The sequence below is a fragment of the Garra rufa genome, unplaced genomic scaffold, assembly GCF_049309525.1.
Source record: "Garra rufa unplaced genomic scaffold, GarRuf1.0 hap1_unplaced_001, whole genome shotgun sequence".
Lineage (NCBI taxonomy): Eukaryota > Metazoa > Chordata > Actinopteri > Cypriniformes > Cyprinidae > Garra > Garra rufa.
The window spans coordinates 18,455,643-18,468,723 of NW_027394276.1; positions in this window are offsets into that span (position 1 = coordinate 18,455,643).

Consider the following 13,081-nt stretch of genomic DNA (forward strand, 5'->3'; position numbering starts at 1 on the left):
AGAATTGCAATATAAACTCATAATTCAGGCTTTCTTTCTCAGAAATGGATGATATATACTCACTATTGTGAGAAATAAAGCCAGAATTGCAATATAATTTTTATAATTCAGGCTTTCTTTCTCAGAAATGGGTGATATATATAATCACTATTGTGAGAAATAAAGTGAGAATTGCAATATAAACTCACAATTCAGGCTTTCTTTCTCAAAAATGGATAACTTAAACTCACAATTGTGAGAAATAAAGCCAGAATTGCAATATAAAATCACAATTCAGGCTTCCTTTCTCAAAAATGGATAACTTAAACTGACAATTGTGAGAAATAAAGCCAGAATTGCAATATAAACTCATAATTCAGCCTTTCTTTCTCAGAAATGGATAACATAAACTCACAATTGTGAGAAATAAAGCCAGAATTGCAATATAAACTCATAATTCAGGCTTTCTTTCTCAGAAATGTATTATATATACTCACAATTGTCAGAAATAAAGCCAGAATTGCAATATAATTTTTATAAATCAGGCTTTCTTTCTCAGAAATGGGTGATATATATACTCACAATTGTGAGAAATAAAGCCAGAATTGCAATATAAACTCATAATTCAGGCTTTCTTTCTCAATAATGGATAACTTAAACTCACAATTGTGAGAAATAAAGCCAGAATTGCAATATATAAACTCATAATTCAGGCTTTCTTTCTCAAAAATGGATGATATATTCTCACAATTGTGAGAAATAAAGCCAGAATTGCAATATAAACTCACAATTCAGGCTTTCTTTCTCAGAAATGGATGATATATACTCACAAATGTCAGAAATAAAGCCAGAATTGCAATATAAACTCATAATTCAGGCTTTCTTTCTCAGAAATGGATGATATATACTCACAATTGTGAGAAATAAAGCCAGAATTGCAATATAAACTCATAATTCAGGCTTTCTTTCACAAAAAATGGATAACATAAACTCACAATTGTGAGAAATAAAGCCAGAATTGCAATATAAACTCATAATTCAGGCTTTCTTTCTCAAAAATGGATGATATATTCTCACAATTGTGAGAAATAAAGCCAGAATTGCAATATAAACTCACAATTCAGGCTTTCTTTCTCAGAAATGGATGATATATACTCACAATTGTGAGCAATAAAGCCAGAATTGCAATTTAAACTCATATTTCTGGCTTTCTTTCTCAAAAATGGATGATATATACTCACAATTGTGAGAAATAAAGCCAGAATTGCAATATAATTTTTATAATTCAGGCTTTCTTTCTCAGAAATGGATAACTTAAACTCACAATTGTGAGAAATAAAGCAAGAATTGCAATATAAACTCACAATTCAGGCTTTCTTTCTCAAAAATGGATAACTTAAACTCACAATTGTGAGAAATAAAGCCAGAATTGCAAAATAAATTCATAATTCAGGCTTTCTTTCTCAGAAATGGATGATATATACTCACAATTGTGAAAAATAAAGCCAGAATTGCAATATAAACTCATAATTCAGGCTTTTTTTCTCAGAAATGGATGATATAACCTAGCAATTGTTAGCAATAAAGCCAGGCTTGCAATATAAACTCATAATTCAGGCTTTCTTTCTCAAAAATGGATAACATAAACTCACAATTGTGAGAAATAAAGTCAGAATTGCAATATAAACTCATAATTCAGGCTTTCTTTCACAAAAATGGATAACATAAACTCACAATTGTGAGAAATAAAGCCAGAATTGCAATATACAGTAAACTCATAATTCAGGCTTTATTTCTCAGAAATGCATCATATATACCCACAATTGTGAGAAATAAAGCCAGAATTGCAATATAAACTCATAATTCAGGCTTTCTTTCTCAGAAATGGAGGATATAACCTAGCAATTGTGAGCTATAAAGCCAGAATTGCAATATAAACTCATAATTCAGGCTTTCTTTCTCAAAAATGGATAACATAAACTCACAATTGTGAGAAATAAAGCCAGAATTGCAATATAAACTCATAATTCAGGCTTTCTTTCTCAGAAATGGATGATATATACTCACTATTGTGAGAAATAAAGCCAGAATTGCAATATAATTTTTATAATTCAGGCTTTCTTTCTCAGAAATGGGTGATATATATAATCACTATTGTGAGAAATAAAGTGAGAATTGCAATATAAATTCATAATTCAGGCTTTCATTCTCAAAAATGGATAACAAACTCACAATTGTTAAAAATAAAGCCAGAATTGCAATATAAACTCATAATTCAGGCTTTCTTTCTCAATAATGGATAACTTAAACTCACAATTGTGAGAAATAAAGCCAGAATTGCAATATTAACTCACAATTCAGGCTTTCTTTCTCAAAAATGGATGATATATACTCACAATTGTGAGAAATAAAGCCAGAATTGCAATATTAACTCACAATTCAGGCTTTCTTTCTCAAATATGGATAACATAAACTCACTATTGTGAGAAATAAAGCCAGAATTGCAATATAAACTCATAATTCAGGCTTTCTTTCTCAGAAATGGAGGATATAACCTAGCAATTGTGAGCTATAAAGCCAGAATTGCAATATAAACTCATAATTCAGGCTTTCTTTCTCAAAAATGGATAACATAAACTCACAATTGTGAGAAATAAAGCCAGAATTGCAATATAAACTCATAATTCAGGCTTTCTTTCTCAGAAATGGATGATATATACTCACTATTGTGAGAAATAAAGCCAGAATTGCAATATAATTTTTTATAATTCAGGCTTTCTTTCTCAGAAATGGGTGATATATATAATCACTATTGTGAGAAATAAAGTGAGAATTGCAATATAAACTCACAATTCAGGCTTTCTTTCTCAAAAATGGATAACTTAAACTCACAATTGTGAGAAATAAAGCCAGAATTGCAATATAAAATCACAATTCAGGCTTCCTTTCTCAAAAATGGATAACTTAAACTGACAATTGTGAGAAATAAAGCCAGAATTGCAATATAAACTCATAATTCAGCCTTTCTTTCTCAGAAATGGATAACATAAACTCACAATTGTGAGAAATAAAGCCAGAATTGCAATATAAACTCATAATTCAGGCTTTCTTTCTCAGAAATGTATTATATATACTCACAATTGTCAGAAATAAAGCCAGAATTGCAATATAATTTTTATAAATCAGGCTTTCTTTCTCAGAAATGGGTGATATATATACTCACAATTGTGAGAAATAAAGCCAGAATTGCAATATAAACTCATAATTCAGGCTTTCTTTCTCAATAATGGATAACTTAAACTCACAATTGTGAGAAATAAAGCCAGAATTGCAATATATAAACTCATAATTCAGGCTTTCTTTCTCAAAAATGGATGATATATTCTCACAATTGTGAGAAATAAAGCCAGAATTGCAATATAAACTCACAATTCAGGCTTTCTTTCTCAGAAATGGATGATATATACTCACAAATGTCAGAAATAAAGCCAGAATTGCAATATAAACTCATAATTCAGGCTTTCTTTCTCAGAAATGGATGATATATACTCACAATTGTGAGAAATAAAGCCAGAATTGCAATATAAACTCATAATTCAGGCTTTCTTTCACAAAAAATGGATAACATAAACTCACAATTGTGAGAAATAAAGCCAGAATTGCAATATAAACTCATAATTCAGGCTTTCTTTCTCAAAAATGGATGATATATTCTCACAATTGTGAGAAATAAAGCCAGAATTGCAATATAAACTCACAATTCAGGCTTTCTTTCTCAGAAATGGATGATATATACTCACAATTGTGAGCAATAAAGCCAGAATTGCAATTTAAACTCAAATTTCTGGCTTTCTTTCTCTAAAATGGATGATATATACTCACAATTGTGAGAAATAAAGCCAGAATTGCAATATAATTTTTATAATTCAGGCTTTCTTTCTCAGAAATGGATAACTTAAACTCACAATTGTGAGAAATAAAGCAAGAATTGCAATATAAACTCACAATTCAGGCTTTCTTTCTCAAAAATGGATAACTTAAACTCACAATTGTGAGAAATAAAGCCAGAATTGCAAAATAAATTCATAATTCAGGCTTTCTTTCTCAGAAATGGATGATATATACTCACAATTGTGAGAAATAAAGCCAGAATTGCAATATAAACTCATAATTCAGGCTTTTTTTCTCAGAAATGGATGATATAACCTAGCAATTGTTAGCAATAAAGCCAGGCTTGCAATATAAACTCATAATTCAGGCTTTCTTTCTCAAAAATGGATAACATAAACTCACAATTGTGAGAAATAAAGTCAGAATTGCAATATAAACTCATAATTCAGGCTTTCTTTCACAAAAATGGATAACATAAACTCACAATTGTGAGAAATAAAGCCAGAATTGCAAAATAAACTCATAATTCAGGCTTTCTTTCTCAGAAATGCATCATATATACCCACAATTGTGAGAAATAAAGCCAGAATTGCAATATAAACTCATAATTCAGGCTTTCTTTCTCAGAAATGGAGGATATAACCTAGCAATTGTGAGCTATAAAGCCAGAATTGCAATATAAACTCATAATTCAGGCTTTCTTTCTCAAAAATGGATAACTTAAAATCACAATTGTGAGAAATAAAGCCAGAATTGCAATATACAGTAAACTCATAATTCAGGCTTTATTTCTCAGAAATGCATCATATATACCCACAATTGTGAGAAATAAAGCCAGAATTGCAATATAAACTCATAATTCAGGCTTTCTTTCTCAGAAATGGAGGATATAACCTAGCAATTGTGAGCTATAAAGCCAGAATTGCAATATAAACTCATAATTCAGGCTTTCTTTCTCAAAAATGGATAACATAAACTCACAATTGTGAGAAATAAAGCCAGAATTGCAATATAAACTCATAATTCAGGCTTTCTTTCTCAGAAATGGATGATATATACTCACTATTGTGAGAAATAAAGCCAGAATTGCAATATAATTTTTATAATTCAGGCTTTCTTTCTCAGAAATGGGTGATATATATAATCACTATTGTGAGAAATAAAGTGAGAATTGCAATATAAATTCATAATTCAGGCTTTCATTCTCAAAAATGGATAACAAACTCACAATTGTTAAAAATAAAGCCAGAATTGCAATATAAACTCATAATTCAGGCTTTCTTTCTCAATAATGGATAACTTAAACTCACAATTGTGAGAAATAAAGCCAGAATTGCAATATTAACTCACAATTCAGGCTTTCTTTCTCAAAAATGGATGATATATACTCACAATTGTGAGAAATAAAGCCAGAATTGCAATATTAACTCACAATTCAGGCTTTCTTTCTCAAAAATGGATAACATAAACTCACTATTGTGAGAAATAAAGCCAGAATTGCAATATAAACTCATAATTCAGGCTTTCTTTCTCAGAAATGGAGGATATAACCTAGCAATTGTGAGCTATAAAGCCAGAATTGCAATATAAACTCATAATTCAGGCTTTCTTTCTCAAAAATGGATAACATAAACTCACAATTGTGAGAAATAAAGCCAGAATTGCAATATAAACTCATAATTCAGGCTTTCTTTCTCAGAAATGGATGATATATACTCACTATTGTGAGAAATAAAGCCAGAATTGCAATATAATTTTTATAATTCAGGCTTTCTTTCTCAGAAATGGGTGATATATATAATCACTATTGTGAGAAATAAAGTGAGAATTGCAATATAAACTCACAATTCAGGCTTTCTTTCTCAAAAATGGATAACTTAAACTCACAATTGTGAGAAATAAAGCCAGAATTGCAATATAAAATCACAATTCAGGCTTCCTTTCTCAAAAATGGATAACTTAAACTGACAATTGTGAGAAATAAAGCCAGAATTGCAATATAAACTCATAATTCAGCCTTTCTTTCTCAGAAATGGATAACATAAACTCACAATTGTGAGAAATAAAGCCAGAATTGCAATATAAACTCATAATTCAGGCTTTCTTTCTCAGAAATGTATTATATATACTCACAATTGTCAGAAATAAAGCCAGAATTGCAATATAATTTTTATAAATCAGGCTTTCTTTCTCAGAAATGGGTGATATATATACTCACAATTGTGAGAAATAAAGCCAGAATTGCAATATAAACTCATAATTCAGGCTTTCTTTCTCAATAATGGATAACTTAAACTCACAATTGTGAGAAATAAAGCCAGAATTGCAATATATAAACTCATAATTCAGGCTTTCTTTCTCAAAAATGGATGATATATTCTCACAATTGTGAGAAATAAAGCCAGAATTGCAATATAAACTCACAATTCAGGCTTTCTTTCTCAGAAATGGATGATATATACTCACAAATGTCAGAAATAAAGCCAGAATTGCAATATAAACTCATAATTCAGGCTTTCTTTCTCAGAAATGGATGATATATACTCACAATTGTGAGAAATAAAGCCAGAATTGCAATATAAACTCATAATTCAGGCTTTCTTTCACAAAAAATGGATAACATAAACTCACAATTGTGAGAAATAAAGCCAGAATTGCAATATAAACTCATAATTCAGGCTTTCTTTCTCAAAAATGGATGATATATTCTCACAATTGTGAGAAATAAAGCCAGAATTGCAATATAAACTCACAATTCAGGCTTTCTTTCTCAGAAATGGATGATATATACTCACAATTGTGAGCAATAAAGCCAGAATTGCAATTTAAACTCATATTTCTGGCTTTCTTTCTCAAAAATGGATGATATATACTCACAATTGTGAGAAATAAAGCCAGAATTGCAATATAATTTTTATAATTCAGGCTTTCTTTCTCAGAAATGGATAACTTAAACTCACAATTGTGAGAAATAAAGCAAGAATTGCAATATAAACTCACAATTCAGGCTTTCTTTCTCAAAAATGGATAACTTAAACTCACAATTGTGAGAAATAAAGCCAGAATTGCAAAATAAATTCATAATTCAGGCTTTCTTTCTCAGAAATGGATGATATATACTCACAATTGTGAAAAATAAAGCCAGAATTGCAATATAAACTCATAATTCAGGCTTTTTTTCTCAGAAATGGATGATATAACCTAGCAATTGTTAGCAATAAAGCCAGGCTTGCAATATAAACTCATAATTCAGGCTTTCTTTCTCAAAAATGGATAACATAAACTCACAATTGTGAGAAATAAAGTCAGAATTGCAATATAAACTCATAATTCAGGCTTTCTTTCACAAAAATGGATAACATAAACTCACAATTGTGAGAAATAAAGCCAGAATTGCAATATACAGTAAACTCATAATTCAGGCTTTATTTCTCAGAAATGCATCATATATACCCACAATTGTGAGAAATAAAGCCAGAATTGCAATATAAACTCATAATTCAGGCTTTCTTTCTCAGAAATGGAGGATATAACCTAGCAATTGTGAGCTATAAAGCCAGAATTGCAATATAAACTCATAATTCAGGCTTTCTTTCTCAAAAATGGATAACATAAACTCACAATTGTGAGAAATAAAGCCAGAATTGCAATATAAACTCATAATTCAGGCTTTCTTTCTCAGAAATGGATGATATATACTCACTATTGTGAGAAATAAAGCCAGAATTGCAATATAATTTTTATAATTCAGGCTTTCTTTCTCAGAAATGGGTGATATATATAATCACTATTGTGAGAAATAAAGTGAGAATTGCAATATAAATTCATAATTCAGGCTTTCATTCTCAAAAATGGATAACAAACTCACAATTGTTAAAAATAAAGCCAGAATTGCAATATAAACTCATAATTCAGGCTTTCTTTCTCAATAATGGATAACTTAAACTCACAATTGTGAGAAATAAAGCCAGAATTGCAATATTAACTCACAATTCAGGCTTTCTTTCTCAAAAATGGATGATATATACTCACAATTGTGAGAAATAAAGCCAGAATTGCAATATTAACTCACAATTCAGGCTTTCTTTCTCAAATATGGATAACATAAACTCACTATTGTGAGAAATAAAGCCAGAATTGCAATATAAACTCATAATTCAGGCTTTCTTTCTCAGAAATGGAGGATATAACCTAGCAATTGTGAGCTATAAAGCCAGAATTGCAATATAAACTCATAATTCAGGCTTTCTTTCTCAAAAATGGATAACATAAACTCACAATTGTGAGAAATAAAGCCAGAATTGCAATATAAACTCATAATTCAGGCTTTCTTTCTCAGAAATGGATGATATATACTCACTATTGTGAGAAATAAAGCCAGAATTGCAATATAATTTTTATAATTCAGGCTTTCTTTCTCAGAAATGGGTGATATATATAATCACTATTGTGAGAAATAAAGTGAGAATTGCAATATAAACTCACAATTCAGGCTTTCTTTCTCAAAAATGGATAACTTAAACTCACAATTGTGAGAAATAAAGCCAGAATTGCAATATAAAATCACAATTCAGGCTTCCTTTCTCAAAAATGGATAACTTAAACTGACAATTGTGAGAAATAAAGCCAGAATTGCAATATAAACTCATAATTCAGCCTTTCTTTCTCAGAAATGGATAACATAAACTCACAATTGTGAGAAATAAAGCCAGAATTGCAATATAAACTCATAATTCAGGCTTTCTTTCTCAGAAATGTATTATATATACTCACAATTGTCAGAAATAAAGCCAGAATTGCAATATAATTTTTATAAATCAGGCTTTCTTTCTCAGAAATGGGTGATATATATACTCACAATTGTGAGAAATAAAGCCAGAATTGCAATATAAACTCATAATTCAGGCTTTCTTTCTCAATAATGGATAACTTAAACTCACAATTGTGAGAAATAAAGCCAGAATTGCAATATATAAACTCATAATTCAGGCTTTCTTTCTCAAAAATGGATGATATATTCTCACAATTGTGAGAAATAAAGCCAGAATTGCAATATAAACTCACAATTCAGGCTTTCTTTCTCAGAAATGGATGATATATACTCACAAATGTCAGAAATAAAGCCAGAATTGCAATATAAACTCATAATTCAGGCTTTCTTTCTCAGAAATGGATGATATATACTCACAATTGTGAGAAATAAAGCCAGAATTGCAATATAAACTCATAATTCAGGCTTTCTTTCACAAAAAATGGATAACATAAACTCACAATTGTGAGAAATAAAGCCAGAATTGCAATATAAACTCATAATTCAGGCTTTCTTTCTCAAAAATGGATGATATATTCTCACAATTGTGAGAAATAAAGCCAGAATTGCAATATAAACTCACAATTCAGGCTTTCTTTCTCAGAAATGGATGATATATACTCACAATTGTGAGCAATAAAGCCAGAATTGCAATTTAAACTCAAATTTCTGGCTTTCTTTCTCTAAAATGGATGATATATACTCACAATTGTGAGAAATAAAGCCAGAATTGCAATATAATTTTTATAATTCAGGCTTTCTTTCTCAGAAATGGATAACTTAAACTCACAATTGTGAGAAATAAAGCAAGAATTGCAATATAAACTCACAATTCAGGCTTTCTTTCTCAAAAATGGATAACTTAAACTCACAATTGTGAGAAATAAAGCCAGAATTGCAAAATAAATTCATAATTCAGGCTTTCTTTCTCAGAAATGGATGATATATACTCACAATTGTGAGAAATAAAGCCAGAATTGCAATATAAACTCATAATTCAGGCTTTTTTTCTCAGAAATGGATGATATAACCTAGCAATTGTTAGCAATAAAGCCAGGCTTGCAATATAAACTCATAATTCAGGCTTTCTTTCTCAAAAATGGATAACATAAACTCACAATTGTGAGAAATAAAGTCAGAATTGCAATATAAACTCATAATTCAGGCTTTCTTTCACAAAAATGGATAACATAAACTCACAATTGTGAGAAATAAAGCCAGAATTGCAAAATAAACTCATAATTCAGGCTTTCTTTCTCAGAAATGCATCATATATACCCACAATTGTGAGAAATAAAGCCAGAATTGCAATATAAACTCATAATTCAGGCTTTCTTTCTCAGAAATGGAGGATATAACCTAGCAATTGTGAGCTATAAAGCCAGAATTGCAATATAAACTCATAATTCAGGCTTTCTTTCTCAAAAATGGATAACTTAAAATCACAATTGTGAGAAATAAAGCCAGAATTGCAATATACAGTAAACTCATAATTCAGGCTTTATTTCTCAGAAATGCATCATATATACCCACAATTGTGAGAAATAAAGCCAGAATTGCAATATAAACTCATAATTCAGGCTTTCTTTCTCAGAAATGGAGGATATAACCTAGCAATTGTGAGCTATAAAGCCAGAATTGCAATATAAACTCATAATTCAGGCTTTCTTTCTCAAAAATGGATAACATAAACTCACAATTGTGAGAAATAAAGCCAGAATTGCAATATAAACTCATAATTCAGGCTTTCTTTCTCAGAAATGGATGATATATACTCACTATTGTGAGAAATAAAGCCAGAATTGCAATATAATTTTTATAATTCAGGCTTTCTTTCTCAGAAATGGGTGATATATATAATCACTATTGTGAGAAATAAAGTGAGAATTGCAATATAAATTCATAATTCAGGCTTTCATTCTCAAAAATGGATAACAAACTCACAATTGTTAAAAATAAAGCCAGAATTGCAATATAAACTCATAATTCAGGCTTTCTTTCTCAATAATGGATAACTTAAACTCACAATTGTGAGAAATAAAGCCAGAATTGCAATATTAACTCACAATTCAGGCTTTCTTTCTCAAAAATGGATGATATATACTCACAATTGTGAGAAATAAAGCCAGAATTGCAATATTAACTCACAATTCAGGCTTTCTTTCTCAAAAATGGATAACATAAACTCACTATTGTGAGAAATAAAGCCAGAATTGCAATATAAACTCATAATTCAGGCTTTCTTTCTCAGAAATGGAGGATATAACCTAGCAATTGTGAGCTATAAAGCCAGAATTGCAATATAAACTCATAATTCAGGCTTTCTTTCTCAAAAATGGATAACATAAACTCACAATTGTGAGAAATAAAGCCAGAATTGCAATATAAACTCATAATTCAGGCTTTCTTTCTCAGAAATGGATGATATATACTCACTATTGTGAGAAATAAAGCCAGAATTGCAATATAATTTTTATAATTCAGGCTTTCTTTCTCAGAAATGGGTGATATATATAATCACTATTGTGAGAAATAAAGTGAGAATTGCAATATAAACTCACAATTCAGGCTTTCTTTCTCAAAAATGGATAACTTAAACTCACAATTGTGAGAAATAAAGCCAGAATTGCAATATAAAATCACAATTCAGGCTTCCTTTCTCAAAAATGGATAACTTAAACTGACAATTGTGAGAAATAAAGCCAGAATTGCAATATAAACTCATAATTCAGCCTTTCTTTCTCAGAAATGGATAACATAAACTCACAATTGTGAGAAATAAAGCCAGAATTGCAATATAAACTCATAATTCAGGCTTTCTTTCTCAGAAATGTATTATATATACTCACAATTGTCAGAAATAAAGCCAGAATTGCAATATAATTTTTATAAATCAGGCTTTCTTTCTCAGAAATGGGTGATATATATACTCACAATTGTGAGAAATAAAGCCAGAATTGCAATATAAACTCATAATTCAGGCTTTCTTTCTCAATAATGGATAACTTAAACTCACAATTGTGAGAAATAAAGCCAGAATTGCAATATATAAACTCATAATTCAGGCTTTCTTTCTCAAAAATGGATGATATATTCTCACAATTGTGAGAAATAAAGCCAGAATTGCAATATAAACTCACAATTCAGGCTTTCTTTCTCAGAAATGGATGATATATACTCACAAATGTCAGAAATAAAGCCAGAATTGCAATATAAACTCATAATTCAGGCTTTCTTTCTCAGAAATGGATGATATATACTCACAATTGTGAGAAATAAAGCCAGAATTGCAATATAAACTCATAATTCAGGCTTTCTTTCACAAAAAATGGATAACATAAACTCACAATTGTGAGAAATAAAGCCAGAATTGCAATATAAACTCATAATTCAGGCTTTCTTTCTCAAAAATGGATGATATATTCTCACAATTGTGAGAAATAAAGCCAGAATTGCAATATAAACTCACAATTCAGGCTTTCTTTCTCAGAAATGGATGATATATACTCACAATTGTGAGCAATAAAGCCAGAATTGCAATTTAAACTCATATTTCTGGCTTTCTTTCTCAAAAATGGATGATATATACTCACAATTGTGAGAAATAAAGCCAGAATTGCAATATAATTTTTATAATTCAGGCTTTCTTTCTCAGAAATGGATAACTTAAACTCACAATTGTGAGAAATAAAGCAAGAATTGCAATATAAACTCACAATTCAGGCTTTCTTTCTCAAAAATGGATAACTTAAACTCACAATTGTGAGAAATAAAGTCAGAATTGCAAAATAAATTCATAATTCAGGCTTTCTTTCTCAGAAATGGATGATATATACTCACAATTGTGAAAAATAAAGCCAGAATTGCAATATAAACTCATAATTCAGGCTTTTTTTCTCAGAAATGGATGATATAACCTAGCAATTGTTAGCAATAAAGCCAGGCTTGCAATATAAACTCATAATTCAGGCTTTCTTTCTCAAAAATGGATAACATAAACTCACAATTGTGAGAAATAAAGTCAGAATTGCAATATAAACTCATAATTCAGGCTTTCTTTCACAAAAATGGATAACATAAACTCACAATTGTGAGAAATAAAGCCAGAATTGCAAAATAAACTCATAATTCAGGCTTTCTTTCTCAGAAATGCATCATATATACCCACAATTGTGAGAAATAAAGCCAGAATTGCAATATAAACTCATAATTCAGGCTTTCTTTCTCAGAAATGGAGGATATAACCTAGCAATTGTGAGCTATAAAGCCAGAATTGCAATATAAACTCATAATTCAGGCTTTCTTTCTCAAAAATGGATAACTTAAAATCACAATTGTGAGAAATAAAGCCAGAATTGCAATATACAGTAAACTCATAATTCAGGCTTTCTTTCTCAGAAA